The following is a 16,695-nucleotide window of genomic DNA, read 5'->3' on the forward strand; positions in this document are numbered from 1 at the left end:
CCGAACTTCTGTGAAGAAGTTCGGGTTTGGGTACCAAACATGCGCAATTTTTCTCACGCGAGTGCAAAATGCATTGCAATGTTTTGCACTCGCGCGGAAAAATCGCGCATTTTCCCACAACGCACCCGCCTCTTATCCGGGCAAAAATACTGAAAGAGGCCTAACAGTGACTTTCACAGTGACCTCCCCTTTATCAGTGACTTTCACAATGATCGCCCCTTTAACAGTGACCTCCCCTTTAACAGTGACTTTAACAGTGACCGCCTCGTTACAGTGACTTTCACAGTGGCTGCCCTTTTAACTGTGACTTTCACAATGACTGCCCCTTTAACAGTAACCACCCCTTTAACAGTGACTTTCACAGTGACCGCCCCTTTAACAGTGACTTTCACAATGACTGCCCCTTTAACAGTGACCGCCACTTTAACAGTGACTTTCACAGTGACCGCCCCTTTAACAGTGGCTTTCACAGTGATCGCCCCTTTAACAGTGGCCGCCCCTTTACCACCGACTTTCACAGTGATCGCCCCTTTAACAGTGACTTTCACAGTGACCGCCCCTTTAACAGTGACTTTCACAGTGACCTACTCTTTAACAGTGATTTTCACAATGACCGCCTCTTTCACAGTGACCTCCCCTTTAACAGTGACTTTCACAGTGGCCACCCCTTTAACAGTGACCGCCTCTTTAACAGTGACTTTCACAGTGGCTGCCCCTTTAACAGTGGCTTTCACAGTGACTGCTCCTTTAACAGTGACTTTCATAGTGACTGCACCTTTAACAGTAACCGCCTCTTTAACAGTGACTTTCACAGTGGCTGCCCCTTTAACAGTGGCTTTCACAATGACTGCTCCTTTAACAGTGACTTTCATAGTGACCGCCCCTTTAACAGTGACTTTCACAGTGATCGCCCCTTTAACAGTGGCCGCCCCTTTACCACCGACTTTCACAGTGATCGCCCCTTTAACAGTGACTTTCACAGTGACCGCCCCTTTAACAGTGACTTTCACAGTGACCTACTCTTTAACAGTGATTTTCACAATGACCGCCTCTTTAACAGTGACCTCCCCTTTAACAGTGACTTTCACAGTGGCCGCCCCTTTAACAGTGACTTTCACAGTGACCGCCCCTTTAACAGTGACTTTCACAGTGACCGCCCCTTTAACAGTGGCCGCCCCGTAACAGTGACCGCCCTTTTAACAGTGACTTTTACAGTGACCGACCCTTTAACAGTGACCTTCACAGTACCCGCCCCTTTAACAGTGACTTTCACAGTGACCGCCCCTTTAACAGTGGCCGCCCCGTAACAGTGACCGCCCTTTTAACAGTGACTTTCACAGTGACCGACCCTTTAACAGTGACTTTCACAGTACCCGCCCCTTTAACAGTGACTTTCACAGTGCCCGCCCCTTTAACAGGGACCTTCATAACGCCCCCCCCCCTTTATTAACAGTGACCTCCACTGTGCTCGCCCCTTTAAGAACAGTGACCTCCACAGTGCCAACCCCTTTAAGCAGTAAAGAAAAATGGCTGGGTTGTTATGGAAACCTGGGGTAAAACTGTGTTTATGGCAGTTGGGATTTGAAGAGAAAGACTTGCAGGCTTGTATTTGCTAATGTGGGTCATTTTTGGGGAATTTCTCAGAAATGGAACGTCCTAGAGAGCTGAGAAGCTTTGGTGAAGATCGGTCCAGTTGTTTGGTCACGCATAAAGAACGTCCAGACAGACGTCTAGACAGACAGACAGAAACTCATTTTTATATATATGTAGGAAATAATTATTAGATACAGCATAAAAAAATAAGGAACGATCAAATTATTTCTCATTAATTCTCTTACCTCTGATGAATGAAACTTTAAAATGAGATTCATGAGACATTCCCTTTAATTAATATTAATCCATTCATTAAAGACCTGAGGGGAAGGAAAACCATAATTGGTCTGAATTGTTCAGCAATCATTAAGAGAATAAAAATGAAGAATGTAAAGGACACCAGCAATGACAGGGGACCTGTCACCACCATGGACCCCACTAGATCAGGACCCCTCCCCCCCCCCAGAGTATTATTACTACAATCCTGATTATGGGGCTTGGTAAGGCCGCATACACACAACCGTATCCGTTTTCACGGATGTGCAAAATGTGGCCCAACCGCATTTTATTTATTGACCCATTATTTTCAATGAGTCCGTGGTCCGTATTTCGTGGACATGGTCTATCTTTTTGCGAAATGAACATATGGATGCTGAAAGCACATAGACGATCCCTGTGCGTTCCGCATCCACATATCCGTTCCACAAAAAATATAGAACGTGTCCTATACTTGTATGCAAAATGCGGACCGCAGACCAATTGAAGTCAATGGGTCTGTAGATAATATGCTGCCCCGTTTAGACAATGATATCCGGGGTTTTTTGGTCCACAAAAACACAGATTCTGCCTTTTGTGGAACAGAACGGCCGGCCCAATGATAGAAATGCCTATTCTTGTCCACAATTGCGGACAAGAATGGGTCATTTTCTATCTTATTTGTGGGGCCGCAGAATGAAAGTACGGATGCGGACAGCACGCGGTGTGCTGTCCGTATCTCTTGCGGCCCCATTGAAATGAACGGGTTCGCATCCGTTCCGCAGGATACTGAATGAAATATACAGTCATGTGAATGGGCCCTCAATTTGAGACGGGTCCTTTGTTGTAATTTGGCGTAATAAATTGCGTTAGAAGAGCATTAATCACTAGAAAGATCATGAGAATGGGGGTCCTGGGCCCCACATGGATGGACCGGCAGGTCACGCATGCGCACTGCTGCTGCATTCATTCTATATGGCGGAGTTCAGCAAGAGCACAGGACCCCGGTTCTCATGATTGGACAGGGGATGAGTTTTTAAGGCTCCTTTCACATTAGCGGGATACTTCTTCGGCAGGCTGTTCCAGCCGGTGAACAGCCTGCCGTATCCGTGCTGCCGCTAGTGCACGCGTACCACCGGAAGCCCGCTCCGGCTCCATTCACTATAATGGAGGTCCGGCTGCAGCACTGCAAACATGTCGAGAGGCGGCCGGAATGAAATGACGACATTCCTTTGAGGAATTTTCTTACCGTGGAGCAGAAGACTGGTCACAAGACTTCAGGATAGGGTATCAATGTCAGATAGGTGGGGGTCCGACACCCTGCCCTCCCGCCAATCAGCTGTCACCTTGATGCTCCGGTGCCAGAAGTCAGAAGGTGCTGCATAGTGGACAGAGCCGGTGCCAACCTCCGGCGACAGATCTACAACTAAGCAGCTGATGTGAGGGGGTGCAATGTGTCGGACCCCCCTGCTCTGATAATAATAGCCTAACGCGAGGATACCTCAACCATATCAAAATCCTGAAATAGCCCTTTATATCCTTTTAAAGGGGTTGTCGCATAAGGATCAGGGGAAAAGGATATCATAAAGGGGGTCCCCTGCTTAAGGCGAGTTAGACTGGAGACCCTCCATTCTGGTGAACTTGAGTTGTCCATGGATTACATGGATGGCCAGTCACGTGAATGGCGGCCATATAATACTATATCATAATACATTATAATAGATAAGAATTGCATTGTATTATACATATTATTATATATTATAGCACTTATTATAATATATATATTATGATCTTATAATACTTATAATATATTATCTTATAATGTCTATTAACCATATGTTTGCTGTTTTACATTAATAAACCATATCGCAGGCTCATTCGGCCATTATGCTCCATGGTAAAATACCAATAATTCTTTCGTTCCGAGACAAGGACGGGTGAGCAATCCTCAGATGCGTGAACAATAGAGCGGTGCGAGGCTGGAGCAGGTGTGTGAAGCATACACTCCACAATAGCATCATATGAATGCTCATATCATCGATTTGTCTCCGGTGTCTCCTAAGCTACATTATGCCTTGATTGGAGGTTTCCAAGCAATAAGCATCACTGCTATTGATCTATAAGGATTGTGCCATAACCTGGCAGCTGGCTCTGCCGGTATTACCATGGTGAAGCAGTAAGCAGCTGAACCCCAACATACAAAACACACAACCACACAGTAAAGCTATGAAACCACCCTTTATTTACTATGGACCTCTTCACTTCCCTAGACCCCCAGGCAATGTAAAACGAACCTATTCACTACCTACCATTAGTGATTATAGAACACCAAGGAAAAGGCGACTAAAAATAGGGAGCGAGGCCGTGCATGCTAGTTACGGTTCACGGTAGATACATAGCAGTGCAATGTACAGATAAAAGGAAAAAGTATTAAAGGGGTTGTCAAGGTTTATCTGGTAACTTTAAAGGGGTTATCCAAGACTATTAAATGCCCCCATATGCCCGGGCCCCTCATACTAAATATACTTACCTGGCTCCTCGCTCCCGGCACCGCCACTGCTGCTTCTCCCTGTGCATGGATGAAAACATCCGCTGCAGCCAATTGCAGGTGGGGACAGGGACGAGCCTCCCTAGTATCACGGGTGACGCTAGGGAGGCTCGTCCCCGTCCCCGCGTGCCATTGGCTGCTTTCCCCCCCGACACCAGATGTTTTCATCCACGCACGGGGAGAAGCAGCAATGGCGGTGCGGGGACCAGAAGGGGAGCAGGGAGCCAGGTAAGTATATTCATTGTAAGAGGCCCGGGCGTATGGGGGCATTTATTAGTCTTGGATAACCCCTTTAAGCTGTGTTCCATTTATTTCATCATGAAATAATCATCTGTAGGATAAGGCCTAAATAAAGGAAACGTTAGAGAAGACATAAGTGTTGTCCCCCCCACCACAGCCAGGCATTTCCTGTATGTCAAACTGGGACCAGGACATAGTGACTATCTGGAATAGAAGTGGTTGGGGGTTGGCGACTACAATAATCCTTTCTTTTATTATTTTTTTCCCACCATATTAAACACTTTCACTAGAATTTTCTCATTTGGTCAAAACTTAGAAAAAACTGTGATAAGAAATGCCATAAATACCCGATAGGTACGGCTATTTTGAAAGTCCCATAGAAGTGAATGGAGAAAACTGTGACATTCACAGCATACTTGCTATTAATGTTGGGTCCATTCTTGAGATAAGAGAGGGTCCCAAAGGCGGACATTTATGGCAGATCCTACTGATGGGAAAGCCCCTTTAAAGGGTTATGCCATGATTGATGTAAAATGAAAATCAGACATCATATAGTACATGGCAATCTCTTTCTACCAAAGCTAGAACCAGCCCTGTACCTCACATGGACCCAGAGACTCCCCATTCATTGCTTTAGTTGTTCTACTAGATTTATTTCAGGTTGGCACCTCAGGGGCGTGTCCTTTCTCAGGAAGTATGTGTTTTTCTGCTGCAGCTTTCTCCCTATCACAGCTCAAGGGGTGTGTACTTTCTCATGGGGCATTTGTTTTCTGTTTTATCTCTTTTCCTGTAACTGTCACAGTTCTTACAGAACATAGGGCTGGTAACAGTTGATGGCTTAAGCATGTGTGACCACCTCAGTGAGGTGGACGAGAAATAAGGAAAAGAGGAAACAGCAGGTGGCGCTATAAAGATACATTTTACTGAATAACTCAGTGGCTATACAGAATTTTTCATTAAATACAATTACAGATTAGTATTCAGATCCAGGTGCTGGCCTAAAAGATGTTGAATATTTTTCAAGGCCCCTACAGCACCACTCCTGGAACAATGAAGTTGTTCCCTGGCGCCAATAGGCAATTCTTGTAAAGCATTCATATGTTGGGTCCTCCAGAAACAGAGACGGTCTAGTTAGCCACTGTTTCCTCTGGCAGACTCAAGGTGGTCTTGAGAATAAAATTACAGCATATGTTAATTTTTATTTATACAATGAGGATTTACATAGAATTTTTCTATACTGCCAACCAGTGGTCATGCCAGGTATTGCAGCAAAAAAAATTCTTACCATGCCCATAATTATGCCAGTTCAGTAATGATAATTCACCATTACAGTCTTTTATTATAGGGTCAGATAGGGTAAGATATTCCTACCTTAGCCACAGAACTGAAGCCCTCTTTAGCTGCAATTTATCTTAGCTACGTCACATCCTTATAATGTTCTCCTTGCCCAGTGCTGATGAAAACACGTGTAGGCGCAGGGACATGGGGGCGCATTACTGTCCTACCATATAAAGCATGCTGCTATCTGCAGCCCAATAAACTATAAATCTGTTTCATAAACCAGTTAATAAAATCATACACAGCCAAAACCGAGAGATTTTACAGTTGCACAATAAAAACGGCTCAGGTATCCCAGCCATGCACATTCCCGTAAGGCAGATCGTAATAAACATTTAGAGGGATGGATCGGGAGCGCAGATGGAGACACTGATAGGAAAGTGTTCTGCAAATCTTGTGTGAAAGAGACAAGAAGAAAACCAGTCACAAATGGAGGGAGTGAAACACAATGGAAATGTATGCGTAGGAATACATAGAAGCAAGCCTGCCGGAAATTAAAATGTAATTTACCAGAAAGGTCAAAATCCTCTGTGAGAAAACAAGGAAAATGTGTTTGTATTTTGGTTATTGAAAGAGTAGAGTTGATCATGCTGATTAAAACGACAATTTTCTTTTGTTTGTATGTTAAACAGCTGCAGAGATATCTGTGATTTTATTCATATGCAAATGAGCACATTGGAGCACCAGGGTGTGCAGCTGAACCCTTGGAGCACTGCTTTTGTAACACCCCTGTGCACTGCACTCTCCACATCCACATCCACAATTGACAGGGCTAGACATCTGCATGCTGAGTTTTGAACTACAGCTGAGTCCCAGTATGTGCATATCATATTAACTACTTGTTGAGAATATAGTTTTTTTATGCTTAGGAAGCTAACACAGACTACTGGTTTATTTGCACATATTACTAGTTAGACACCAGTAATATGTATTAACTTTCTAAGTATAAAAAAAACACTCTTCTCATCATGATAAGTCTGTAACCTGGTGATAAACAGACAGCCTTGCATGTAGAGATCCTAAGTTCAAGTCCCAAGAGAGACTTAAAGATACTTTTCTTCTGTTATGTTTTTTCTCTCATTTAACCTATGAAAAATGTTATAGCCTTACTTATATTGAGAATAGTGTTTTTATTCTTAGAAACCTAAAACTGGTTTATTCACAGGCACAATATATGGTTTTAAAGAAACCAGTTATCTGTATTTACTTTTTAAGCATAAAGAATATATTATCAATATAGTGAAGCTATAACCTTTCATTATGGTTTAAATGAGGGAGAAGAAAATACCTGAAGAAATCTAAAATTATCTCCCAAGATTAAAATCTGGGACATCTACATCAGGCTACAACCTTATCATATTGAGAAGAGTGGTTTTCTATACTTAGAAAGCTCATACATATTACTGGTTTCATTATAATCATATATTGTGCCTATGAATTAACCAACAATATGTATTAGCTTTCTAAGCATAGAACACCTCTATTCTCAACATGGTAAGGATGTGGTAAGTAGTGTATGATATGTACATGTTAGGACAAAGCTCTAGGACACACCTCTGTCCTGAGCATGCTGATGTCTAGCCCTGTCAATGAAGGGGAGGGGGGAGTGTGCAGAGCACCGTTGCAGTACAAAAGCAGTGCTCCAAAGATTCAACTGTGCCCCCTGGTAGTTCAACATTCTCATTTTTATATTAATAAAAATATTGATATTTGCAGACAAAAGAAAGGTATCATTTTAAACAGTATGATCAACCCTACCAGGCAGTATGCCTGGTTTAATAGTGTATCATGCTAACAGAGGCTCTTTAAATTTAATTTTATGTTCTATTCTGTGGGATTCAGTGCTGAAATCTCACAGTATTCTCTGCTTACTCTTATAATTTGCATTCTGGGAAGTGTGATCTTTACACCAGAAGCTGTGCAACAATTTAAGGAAACTAAATCTCCTCCTGCTTTATAGCTAAGCTATTGACAGGCTTATTAACTATTTCTATCAGCAGAATAGTGAATGAGGCTCTGGAATATAATACAGAAAGTAACTCAGGATCAGTACAGGATAAGTAACGTAATGTATGTACACAGTGACTGCACCAGCACAATAGTGAGTGCAGCTCTGGAGTATAATACAGGATGTAACTCAGGATCAGTACAGGATAAGTAATGTAATGTATGTACACAGTGACTCCACCAGCAGAATAGTGAGTGCAGCTCTGGAATATAATACAGAAAGTAACTCAGGATTAGTACAGTATAAGTAACGTAATGTATGTACACAGTGACTGCACCAGCACAATAGTGAGTGCAGCTCTGGAGTATAACCCTGGGTTCACACCTGAGCGTTTCTGAGACGCGCGTTTTACGCATGTATTTGTCGCGCGTTTTTATGCACGTTTTTTGCAATAGTAAACGCGCGTTTGTGTGATTGACTGCAGTGTTGTCCAATGAGTCTATGGCCAAAACGCGCGACAAACGCCCCAAAAAAAGCTCAAGAACTTGTTTATGCGTCGGGCGTTTTACAGCGCGTTCAAACGCGCTGTGAAACGCTCAAGTGTGAACCAGGGCCATAGGGAAGCATTGGTTTTCACGTGTTGAGCAGTTTTACAGTGCGTTTGAACGCGCTGTAAAACGCTCAGGTGTGAACTTAGGGTAAGGGTACATGCACACGTTCAGGATTCATGTGCGGAGAATCCGCACTGAAATCCGCAGGTGTTCGCAGGCAAATCTGTGCGGTCAATCCGCATTAATTGGTGCGGATTTGCATGCGGATTGCATGCGGATTTGCGATCGGATTTGGTGCAGATTCGGTGCGGATTTTCCGCATGCAGATTTCACTAAGTGAATGAAGAAAATCCGGTCAGGAAAAATAAAATAAATTGACACCGCAGGTCAAAATCAGCGCGGAAAAAATCTGCATCATGTGCATTGAGAATTTCAAATTCTCATAGAATACAATGTACATGGCCTACGGTGCGGATTTTCCGCACGCAAATCCGCGCTGAAAATCCGCACGCAATCCTGATCGTGTGCATGTAGCCTAATACAGGATGTAACTCAGGATCAGTACAGGATAAATAATGTAATATATGTACACAATGACTCCACCAGCAGAATAGTGAGTTCAGCTCTAGAGTATAATACAGAATGTAACTCAGGATCAGTACAGGATAAGTAATATAATGTATGTATACAGTGATTCTACCAGCAGAATAGTGAGTGCAGCTCTGGAGTATAATACAGGATGTAACCCAGGATCAGTACAGGATAAGTAATGTATGTACACAGACAGTGACTCCACCAGCAGAATAGTGAGTGCAGCTCTGCAGTATAATACAGGATGTAACTCAGGATCAGTACAGGATAAGTAATGTAATGTATGTACACAGTGACTGCACCAGCAGAATAGTGAGTGCGGCTCTGGAGTATAATACAGGATGTAACTCAGGATCAGTACAGGATAAGTAATGTAATGTATGTACACAGTGACTCCACCAGCGGAATAGTGAGTGCAGCTCTGGAGTATAATACAGGATGTAACTCAGGATCAGTACAGGATAAGTAATGTAATGTATGTACACAGTGACTCCACCAGCAGAATAGTGAGTGCAGCTCTGGAGTATGATGCAGGATGTAACTCAGGATCAGTACAGGATAAGTAATGTAATGTATGTACGCAGTGACTGCACCAGCAGAATAGTGAGTGCAGCTCTGGAGTATCATACATGATGTAACTCAGGATCAGTACAGGATAAGTAAAGCAAATTTATTTACAAAGTGAATGAAATCTATATAGATTACATATGTAAACTATAAAATTGGGTGAAAAAAAGTTGAAGTTTTGAATTAAAGGCATAGTAACCTAAGCACATTATAAGTAATCTTTCTCTGCATACAATATGTATATTTTTTTCATGTTATAATAGTTTCAGTCCCATCTAATGGAAAAAGTATGTAAAACAAAAAAAAAAATCATAACATTTTTCTCACTTATATAGCACTGACATATTCCACGGCAGACATTATCCTCACTTGCTGTCCCCAATGGAGCTCACAATCCAAAGGTCCCTATCAGTATGAGTTTGGAATGTGGTAGAAAACACCTGAAGGAAACCCATGGGGAGAACATACAAACTCCATGCAGATGTTGTCCTTGGTCAGATTTAAATCCAGGACCCCAGTGTTACAAGGCACCAGTGCTAACCACTGAGCCACCATGCTGTTTTTTATTTTCACAGTAAATGTCTCATGAAACCCGAAATATAAGGAAATTTATGTTAAGAAGAGTATACCTGTCACTTACCGTATCTGAGAGTAGCAGGGACTTACCTTCCAGCTGTTCCTTTCATGTCTCTAATGCGGCCCACCTTTTAATTCAGTTGAAGCAGGATAAAGACAATCTCTGTGAATCCTCTTTTCGGATGGGTTCTTCAAAAAGAAGTTCTTGAAGACAGAGGCAGAGAGCATCCTGGGAGGGAAAAGGAATTCAATGTCTTTTTATTCTGTCTCGTCCTCTCTCCTCTTATGCCAGTTTTACAACTATAAGAAATGCCAAGGTGGCAAATATCCAAGATGTGAAGATAAAAAGGACAAGTGGTGGTGACTAAGCTCATACAGTGAAGACTCCAACTTGTATATAAAGGTAGAAACATAGGTATAAACTTAAAAGGGTTTCCCAATGGAATCTTTTTTAACGGGGTATAATGGGTTAAACAAAAATTTTCAAGGCACATTCCCCCTGTGGTGACGTCACTCTGGTCCCAACTGCTCTTCACTTCCTGATGCATGCTCAAAGTACAGGAAGTGACTTGGACCCCCCTTCAGTCAAACAATGGGTCACCTCTGTGACCAATGATTGGCTGAGCAGGCAGGCCAAACCATTTCCTTTAAAGGGGTTGTCATGTGTCTATTTTGCCTTATAAGGTCAAATAGAGGTGAGATCTCCTAATCACATCCCCTACCCTCCTTTATCAGCCAGGTAAAGTCATCTGCTTGCCAGGGGTATAGGGTGGTCAATAGAAAATTGGGCAAAATTTGTCTAAGCGAAAGGCAAGGGATGGGATAAATTAATAAGACGCAGTAATTATCTGCCGTTTCAGCACCACTTCCCCAGTACTTTGTTTACTTAGCTGCAGCAGTGACATCACATCAACATGTGACCTCTGCAGCCAATCATTGTACAGAATCCCTATTAAGGCATGAAGGTGCAACGTGCCGCCCACCAGTGACAATCATGTTGCAGGTTTATCGGAATGCTGAGTGGTATGGTGCGGCCTCAACAGTTTTCTGTGTGTGTCACGGTGCTCGCCAGGGTTAGGCTTCAAAGCAATAAAAGGGATGAGTAATGGTGGAGGTGGTGTCATGCCCTGCTCAGGTTATGTGTGAAGGTCTGCCAGGTTAGCAGCACGTGTGTAGTTTTTTTGTTTTGGGTTTGGATTTGAGCTGTATCTGCCTCCCTTCAGGTGCACTGGGTGGGGTAGTTTTTATGAGTTTAAATTATGCCCCTTCCCAGTGTCCTGTACGGGTTATAGCTTCTAGGAAGGAATTAATTGCTGTTTCTGTTTAGCTACAAGATAAGTTGGTTTTGTTTTCTTTTGTGTTCTGTCTAGGCTGTTAGAGAGACACCTGCCCCCTCCAGGCTTGAGGAAGCAGGCTGTCTCTTTCCCCCTTTCCACCATCTTAGGAATTTTAGGGTATCTTCAGCCTTAGGCACGGGGGCACGTTGATTCCCACCTTTAGGGTCTGAACATGGGCACAGAAGTCCAGGGAGAGCTGGTAGGGATTTGTCAGGAGGTGACCTTTATCCCCAGCTTCTGGCCTAGACGCTTGTTTTGTGGTTTTCTGTGTGCCTATTGTATCTTGTATCCTACCCAGCGTGACATTATAACCCGCCGATACCTAGACTGCCATTTCTCAGCTGCTTTGAGATGGAGTCAATTGATGCTCTAGTTGATTGCATGCAGGGATTATCCATAGAGGTTGCTGATCTGCGTAATTCTGTCGCACGGTGTCAGAATGCTCTGGCATCAGGAGCAAAAGGAGGAAGTCAAATTTATGGGGAGCCTAGAGTCGCTCTCCCTGATAGATTTTCAGGGGGTGTGGATGACTTTATCAGCTTTAGAGAGTCATGCAAGCTTTATTTTCGGCTGCGTCCATCTTCATATGGTGATAAGAGTCAGAGCGTAGGGATAATCATATCCCTGCTTAAAGGGGATGCGCAGTCCTGGGCCTTTTCTCTGCCGACCGGTTCTCTGGCCCTCCAGTCGATGGATGAATTTTTTTTAAAGCCTTGGGATTAATTTATGATGACCCAGATCGGGTCTAGATGGTGGAATCTTAATTGCGTAATTTATTACAAGGAGAACATACTGCAAAGGCGTATTGCGTTGAGTTTAGGAGATGGGCTACGGAGTCAGAGTGGAATGACCCCGCGCTACGTAGTTAGTTTTGTCAGGGGTTGTCTGAGAGTCTCGGCTATACAATCTTTCTGTCATGGAACCATGAACCAGACGTACAACAAGAGATAAGTGGAAATAAGAAGGCTTTATTGAAAACCAAGCTGTAAGGCAAAAGTCCAAACGGATGGCTAAACCGAAGCAGGGTCTTGCGAAGCCAGAGGTCAGGAACCAGAAGGGTAGTCAGACGAAGCCTGGATCAGGAACCAGCAGGGTAGTCAGACGAAGCCTGGATCAGGAACCAGCAGGGTAGTCAGACGAAGCCAGGATCAGGAACCAGAAGCAGCAGCAGTCTTAGAAGCATGTGAACACAGGAGGACCAAGCAAGGAACTGAAGCCACAGACCTCCTATATATATGAGCTAGGCATCCAGATCCTCCCAGTGGGAAGGAGAAGCCGCAGGGTGGGAGGCTACAAGAAACCCAGAAACCAAGATGGCCGCCAGCACATGTCAAACGAAGGAGAACAGCAAGAAGGTAAGACCATGACACTTTCCCAACCTGAAAGAGAGGTCATGCGGAAGTATATTGCCGAGAGTTTGGCAAAGGGTCATATTAGGCCATCTAAGTCTCCAGTCGCAGTTGGTTTATTCTTTGTAAAGAAAAAAGATGGATCGCTTAGACTTTGTTTGGATTTCCGGGAATTGAACCGCATTATGGTCCGTGATCCGTATCCCCTTCCTTTGATCTCTGACCTTTTTGATCAAATTGTTGGAGCCAAGGTGTTCTCTAAGTTAGATTTAAAAGGGGCCTACAATCTGATCAGAATCAAGGAGGGGGATGAGTGGAAAACGGCCTTCAACACGCACGAGGGTCATTTCAATAATCGGGTTATGCCTTTTGGGTTAACTAACGCGCCAGTGGTGTTTCAGCGATTTGTCAATGACATTTTCCATTATTTTGTGGGAAGGTTCGTTGTAATTTACTTGGATGACATACTTATTTACTCTCCTGATCTGAAGACCCATCAGGATCACGTGATACAGGTTTTGTCGATCCTTCAGGAGAATAAATTATATGCTAAATTGGAGAAATGTGTGTTTTCTGTTCAGGAGCTTCTGTTTCTGGGATATCTGCTTTCTGACTCTGGTTTTCGTATGGACTCCGAAAAAGGTCCAGGCGGTTCTGGAATGGGACTGACCGGAGAATCTGAATGCTTTGATGCGGATTTTGGGGTTTACCAATTATTATAGAAATTTTATCTTGAACTACTCTACTATTGTAAAACCTCTGACCGATATGACTAAGAAGGGCGTCGACTTCTCTGTCTGGTCGGATGAGGCTTTGCAGGCCTTTTCGGCTATTAAGGAATGTTTTGCGTCTGCTCCCATTCTGATGCAGCCTGATGTGTCTCAGCCATTCGTGGTGGAGCTGGATGCATCAGAGGTGGGGGTTGGAGCAGTGTTGTTGCAGGGTTCATCTCCTGGCAAATGGCGTCCATGTGCTTTTTTTTCCAAGAAGCTCTTGGTCACCGAGAGGAATTATGATGTAGGAGATAGGGAATTGCTGGCCATCAAATTGGCCGTTGAGGAATGGCATCACTGGTTGGAGGGGGCGTCTCATCCCGTTACGGTATATACTGATCATAAGAATTTGGCTTATCTGCCAAGCGTTTGAATCCTAGACAGGCTAGATGGTCACTGTTCTTTACTAGGTTAAATTTTGTGTTTACTTTTCGGCCTGGGGTTGAAAACGTCAAGGCAGATGCATTGTCTAATAGTTTTCCTGGGGGAGGTGATTCAGAGGATCCTGCTCCGATTTTGGCTGATGGGGTGGTGGTCTCCGCTCTGTACCCCGAATTGGAGGTGGAGGTGTTGGGAGCTTAGGAGGGGGCTCCTGATTCTTGTCCCCCCAGGGAGGTTGTTTGTTCCTGCTGGACTGCGATACAAGGTATTCAAGGAAAATCACGATACTGTCTTTGCTGGACATCCTGGGGGCAAGTCTATCTTTGATCTTATTTTCCGGAGGTTCTGGTGGCCCGGGTTACGTAAGAGTGTTGAGGATTACGTAGCAGCTTGTGAGACCTATGCACGGTCAAAGGTCAAAGGTTGCTCACACTCGACCTTCTGGTTCACTTCTTCCTTTGTCTATTTCATCTCGTCCTTGGACGAAAACAGTGATTTTGGTGGTTGTTGACCGTTTTAGTAAAATGTCTCACTTTGTATCATTAGCTAGTCTGCCCAATGCTAAGACTCTTGCTCAGGTTTTTGTTGATAACATTGTGAAATTACATGGCATTCCCTCGGATGTGGTTTCTGATAGGGGCACGCAGTTTGTTTCCAGGTTTTGGAGGGCGTTCTGCTCTCGTTTTGGCATTCAACTTTCGTTCTCTTCGGCTTTTCATCCGCAGTCGAATGGGCAGACAGAGCGTACTAATCAAAACCTGGAGATCTACTTGAGATGCTTTGTGGCTGAGAATCAGGAGGACTGGTCCTCATTCTTATCCCTAGCAGAGTTTGCTTTGAATAACCTGTAGGCAGGAGTCCACAGGCAAGTTGCCATTTTTTGGCGCATACGGTTTTCATCCTCAGTTTGGTACTTTTTCTGGGACTAGTTCCTCTGGGATGCCAGAGGAGGAGAGATTTTCTTCTGCCTTGCTTCTATCTGGCGGAGGATCCAAGGGAATTTGGAGAAGATGGGTTAGAGGTATAAACGAATGGCTGACAAGAGACGTATGACTGGTCCAGACCTGTGTGTGGGTGATCTGGTGTGGTTATCTACTAAAAATTTTAAACCGAGAGTACCATCTTGGAAACTGGGTCCAAGATTTATTGGACCTTACAAAATATCTGCGGTTGTCAATCCAGTGGCATTTCGTCTGGATTGTCCGCAGATCTGGAGGATCCATGAGGTGTTCCCCAGGTCTTTACTGAAGAAATATGTGAAACCGGTGGAACCATCGCCATTGCCTCCTCCCCCTGTTCTGGTTGATGGAAATTTAGAGTTCGAGATCTCTAGGGTTCTCGACTCACGTGTTCTTAGGGGTTCCCTTCAGTACCTGGTGCACTGGAGGGGATACGGCCCCGAGGAGAGGATGTGGGTTCCGGCTGTGGATGTTAGTGCCAGCCGACTGGTGAGGGCCTTTCACAGGGCCCACCCGGATAAAGTTGGGCCAGGGTGTCCGGAGGTCACCCGTAGAAGGGGGGGGGGGTACTGTCATGCCCTGCTCAGGTTAGCAGCACGTGTGTAGTTTTTTGTTTTGGGGTTGGATTTGAGCTGTATCCGCCTCCCTTCAGGTGCACTGGGTGGGGTCGTTTGTATGAGTTTAAATTACGCTCCTTCCCAGTGTCCTGTGCGGGTAATAGCTTCTATCTTGCTCTGAGGAAGGAAGGAATTAATTGCTGTTTCTGCTCAGCTACAAGATAAGTTGGTTTTGTTTCTTTTGTGTTCTGTCTAGGCTGTTAGAGAGACACCTGCCCCCTCCAGGCTTGAGGAAGCAGGCTGTTTCTTTCCCTCTTTCCACCATCTTAAGGATTTTAGGGTATCTTCAGCCTTAGGCACGGGGACACGTCGATTCCCAGCTTTAGGGTCTGAACTTGGGCACAGAAGTCCAGGGAGAGCTGGTGAGGTGACCTTTATCCCCAGCTTCTGGCCTAGATGCTTGTTTCTGTGTGACTATTGTCTCTTGTATCCTACCCAGCGTGACAGGTGGGAAATAAGTCGAGTCCAGACTTTATAAAGTTCAACAGCTTTATTTGCATCAACTTTTATCCAGACAATAATCAGTCTTTTTCTTGGTTCCAGCAGACTTTAGCATAAACTGGCAGGCAAACCTGAGTACTCTGCTTTCTCTCTCTGCTGTGCTAAACTTTACTCTATTCGGGCAGCTAAACTTTAAGATTGTTCTGGTACCTCTGGAGTGGGGTGTCTTTGGCTGTTGACCCCCTTGTGACACTCTATATGTAAATCTGTAAAGAGTCATGGTGCTCTATGAGCTGCTTCCCTCTGAAGAGATTCCTGCTGCAGGACGGGGTATCCCCTTGCTGCTACATGTTTGGCACATCTGCATCAGACACTACCCTGGATTACATTCACTAGACACGTCCTGCTGCCTCTGCCTTGGTAGGAAATGGGACTAACCCACTCCTGCCCAAAAGGGGGAGAATGGGACGGTAAGTTCTGTTCTATATAAGGATTCTCTCTGCCAGATACACACCACCCTCTGCTGGACAACAGGAACATTACATGAACATAACAGTTTCAGCGCAATACTATCAATGCACAATGTGAAGGACCTGGAATAAATACAAGGATGACATTATTGTTGGCAATC

Source organism: Bufo gargarizans, chromosome 6, assembly GCF_014858855.1.
Source record: "Bufo gargarizans isolate SCDJY-AF-19 chromosome 6, ASM1485885v1, whole genome shotgun sequence".
NCBI classification, from domain to species: domain Eukaryota; kingdom Metazoa; phylum Chordata; class Amphibia; order Anura; family Bufonidae; genus Bufo; species Bufo gargarizans.